Below are 4,753 nucleotides of genomic sequence, written 5' to 3'. Positions count from 1 at the left end.
AATACTTACCGGTTATTTTTAAGTCCTTCTTGTTTGTTTCAAACACATTTTCCATGTTGACCTATTTTCCAGCTCAGTGAGCATTCAGATGTTCAAGACATGGGGGGGGAAAAAAGACTCTGAAACAGACAGTCGGTGTCAGATTTTAGATCAATATGCAGCTCAGCAGCCCCAGGTACGACTGTAATTTGCACATCCACCTTTTTTTTCTCACTCAAAGAACACATATCAATTTTATTGATATTTGAAGTTTTTGTTTAAATGTCTATCTGTCCGTCATCAGCTCACATGACTTGATAGTAAAAGACGTGGCGATGTGACAGATGCTGTTGCTGCAGGTGTGATGCACTGTTTCCATACAGATTATTTGTCATTCATGTCATTATCACTTTGGAGGTAAAAATAGAACCGACTGGAGCAGAAAAAAATCTTTGAAGTCTTGAAACATTGAAGAAAAACGTAATCAACGTTTTATGGGATTAAAATGAAAAGAAGACACAGGAGTCAGCTCCAATTACTCTCATGTGTGTTTTATCTAATGCTTACAGGAGACCTGAAAAAGTGATGAGGCAGCGAATGTTTCATCTTCAGCCACTGAGGAAATCCAAAACACGCATAAGCTGTGCTGTGCAATGTTCCTCGGTGTGTTTTAACTAAGGAGATCCTATGAGGATTATGATGGTGATGCAAATTTTGTGTGCTCTCTGTAACAAAAAGTTTACAAAGCATAATCAGTATTAGAACCAAAATGGACGACTGAATTCTGGGGCTGCATGCTCAGCTGTCCAGACTGACGCAGAAGTTAGTAAAAATTATCTGAGCTGATAAATTTCATTGAAGAAAGCCTTTAGTGTGGCTGAAACTGATGCAGAGGCTTCTTGAAGACAGCCTCTGTACCAGCACATCATTTGAATTAACGGGTCCGCCACCGGTCCTCCAGCAGAGCTTATCGTGGAAAATCTGGATGCAGCCTTAGCAATGACACTACTGACTCAGCAATGACACTCATTTCTGAGGTATCACGATGTTACAGGCCTGCACTCTGAGTGCTGTTTGACTTCCCAATATCAACGACAAGTTCATCTATTTCCCAAGACGAGAGGCACAATTTTGTGCACATGCACATAACTTCCTCTGGGCTGTCCCCCTCTGTGTCCTTCAATCTTGATGACAAATGTGATGCAGAATCGATATCATGAATTTTCTTCAAAATGTTGTCAGAGTCCAGTGAGTTGTGATGGACTCTAGATTCCACTAAATCCTCAAAGGAAAAGAGAGACGAGCTTCACATTGACCGGCTGTTCATGTGATGAAAGCCCCTGACAAAATGCAAACACATTTTGGTTTTTATATAGAAAATACAAACAGACGACGAAGGTTTACCAGATCAGAACAGCTATTAATAGATGAGGTGGTGTTAATAAATCACACGAGGGCTTTGATGGAGAATTACTCTCTGCACTCATCCACATCTCCGTCATCTGGCTGCATTTCAGGATATTAGAACCAGCCTGTGCAAGCCACTCGTTTTAACATTCTGTCATCATCCATCAGAAGACCCCAATTAGTCCAGTATTTCAAAGTGACCCTCCATTTCAAAAGTCCTTCAGGAGACTTTTGTCCAGCAAAGTTTTGTTTTTTTTTAGTAATAATTGCAGAGTGGTGCTATACTCCTTTACTTCAGGTATTCAAACCTGCTCTGTGGCTCGTAATTGTGTCGGCAATCTGATAATCATCAGTAATTTTACACCATCCTCCTTACTTTTTTGTGTTGTGAGAGAATAGATGAAAGAAAATGTCTCCAAACACAGCCTGTTAAAATCAGATAGCTGGGTCACTGGTAAATTAATGTGTCCTTGTGGAAGCTCGGACTGATATCAATGTCATCTTTTTTGATTTGTGCTTAATTGCTAAGAATGCAATTTTGATTTGGCGGAGATGCTGTGCAAAATGTTAAATAGTGCAACAGTCTGTGTAATCTTATTTTACAAACATATGAGATTATATTGTCTTTCAAGATTTTCAGCACAAATTTGGGACAACCTTTCCGTTTAAAAAATAGTGGTTATTGTTACATCACCCAAAAGACATAATACTTTCGGATGAAATGAAAAATAAAATCACCTGTTTAAAGTATTAAATTATAAAATAATTTCTCCTGACTGCTGCAAAATATCTCTGTTGCTTATTATTGTTTGTCTTTATTATATTTCAGACAAGAATTCAAAGACAGGTTCAGATCATTTGAGAAACCTCACATGACTTTTGTCTGTGTTATGACTGAGTCATTGATTTAAAAAAAGAAAAATGTCCATGTTGTTTCTGGTCCCTTGTGTGAGGATCCATTGGTCTTCTTCTCTCTGTCCAGCGTTTTCCTATCTCCTTGATTACTCCATCTGTAAATTTTACCCCCCTGCTTCCGCTGTTCCTTGTCAGATTCTCCGTCACGGTCACCCCTATGTTCTCTGTTACTTGTTTCTCATCTGCAAGTATTAAGTTCTTTTTTAATCCACCAGGAGATTACCACATTCCTGTTTGTGCTTTGGTCCGTTTCCCACGCACATCATGACGCCCCGAGCCTGTGAACATAATCCAACCAGGATTAGGTTTGCCATCAGAATATCACAAGATGAATAATAGAATCATTTCACGGAGGCGCTGTTGGAGGGAACCTTGCTGACAGCTCATGTTTGTGCATTTGGTCCACTGCTTGTTTATCTTGGAATAAATCAGAGGGACTGTGACTTGTGTAACAATTTATACTTGATTTCGGATTGAACACATGTTTGCTGAAGGGCGAGAAAAAGTGACGCCGCTGTGTGTGAACGCTCTTCGTCTCTGTCAAAAGTAAGAGCTGGTGTGGCAAATTCTTGTGTCTAAGAAACACGCAGCACATTCAAAGAAATGCTGACTCCATGCCAGACCCAGTGAGGAAAAGTATTAATTTAAAGTGTTCTTGGCACCATCAGACTGCTGCCATGTTTGATCAAAATCCTGTTAGCGGGGACAATTAATCAATGGTCCTATAGGGTGTCTGGGGATTAGAGCCTTTTTCCGTCTATCAACAAGATTGCTGTACAGTTCAAGTGAATCCACTTCTGGCTGGCACGCCACAAAACTATTTCATCTGAGGAAGTTGTGAATAATGGATTCATTAGGAAACTAAATCTGTGAAGGAAGAGAACCAGTAGCCTAATATGTGATGACTTCCACTTTAGCAGATGTTAACATGTCCTATTATTTGAAGAGAAACTCTGGCATACAGGAATCATGTCAAGCTCGGTTTCCTATGATTTAATTTCGTTGAGTGTCTTGCAAGAGTAAATTGAATTTCTGTGCAAGCACAACCTTGTAGTGGATGTCATTTGCATAGAAATCTACAGTCCTCCATATGTTTGTTACAATTTTTTTTTTTCTTGTACCCATCGAGAATGGTTCTTACAAAGACATGGTTGTCTGACTGGGTAAAAAAAGAACCTCCTGGCTAAAATCACGCTGGAAACTTGATGTCCTCAACAACGAAAGTACAGAAGAAGTTATGCTGATAGAATGCAGGGAAGGAGAATGTAATTATAGCTCCTTCAATAGACGAGACCTTGGTGCCAGATCAAAGACTAAGCCTCAAGCTTTTTATCAGAGTTCTTATAAAAGAGCCCAAAGGCGTTACACTCGAGGTAAGAGGGGGGAAAACATGGTGTAAGTTAAGCTTTGTATTAAGAAAAGCAGCAGTGAAATGCAAGAACTCTAATTTGCAGGGAGAAAACAGGTCAGCTGGATCTAGGACAAAGAAAACACAGTGCAAGCAAAAGAAAATGAATAACATTTTAGAACTTTCAGAATTAGATTAAAATGTGTGTTCAACCACAAAGTTAGTTTCCAATCAGAAATCACGCAAATATTTCTCAAAAAAAAAAAAGCCTGTGTTTAAAATCCAGTTTTATTGCATGTCATTTAAAAAATGGAAAGTAGAAAATTATTCATGCACTTCTCCATAATTAATGAAAAAAATATGTGTTAGGATAACAGCAGTCAGACCATTCGGATCATTTCACGGTAGCTATTTGCACATTTTCACTGGTAATTTGGTCATTTATCTTTAGACAAAACTGTTGTTTTTTTTTATTTTTCTTTCCATACTAGAAACATTTTATTTTCAACATATGTGGCTATAAGAAAAGCAAACATAAGATCAATAGAGCCCCAATAAGTAGCTAAACAAAATGGCCCTCTGCTTTCAAAATGAAACAGTTTAAAAGTAGCGTCATCAAATGCTAAAGCTTGTATTTTCTAAATGAATGCTACTATTTTCAGATAGGTATGTTTGATGCTGGTTTTAATCTTGACATCTTTCACTTGCTGCACAAAAGACTGTTAATTATTTGTTTTCAGCCCCCTCTCTCATTGCTCTCACGCTCTGGTAAAAGGGAAAACAGTACACCATCTGCAGTTTCAGGAATTTTCACACATGCTGTATTTTTACACTGTTGAAAATGATGGGGTAACTCATCTCCCGCGCGACATATTTATTGTTGAATAAACTGCAAAAGCACAGAAAATAGCAGGTTGTAAGAGTGCACTCGGTGAGTGCTCTGCACAGTGCCTCATCAGGTGCAGACTTGCTTCTTCTGTTTTTCAATAGCAACAACACAATGCACTTGTACTGAAAAACCCAACACTGAAACAGCTCCTGTTATAGCCATTGCCATTACTTTCTTTATATCAATAAAGTACCACAAATAACATGTCAAATCAT

This window comes from Poecilia formosa, unplaced genomic scaffold (genome assembly GCF_000485575.1).
Source record: "Poecilia formosa unplaced genomic scaffold, Poecilia_formosa-5.1.2 Scaffold237, whole genome shotgun sequence".
In the NCBI taxonomy this organism is placed as follows: Eukaryota; Metazoa; Chordata; class Actinopteri; order Cyprinodontiformes; family Poeciliidae; genus Poecilia; species Poecilia formosa.
This window is presented reverse-complemented; position numbering follows the sequence as displayed.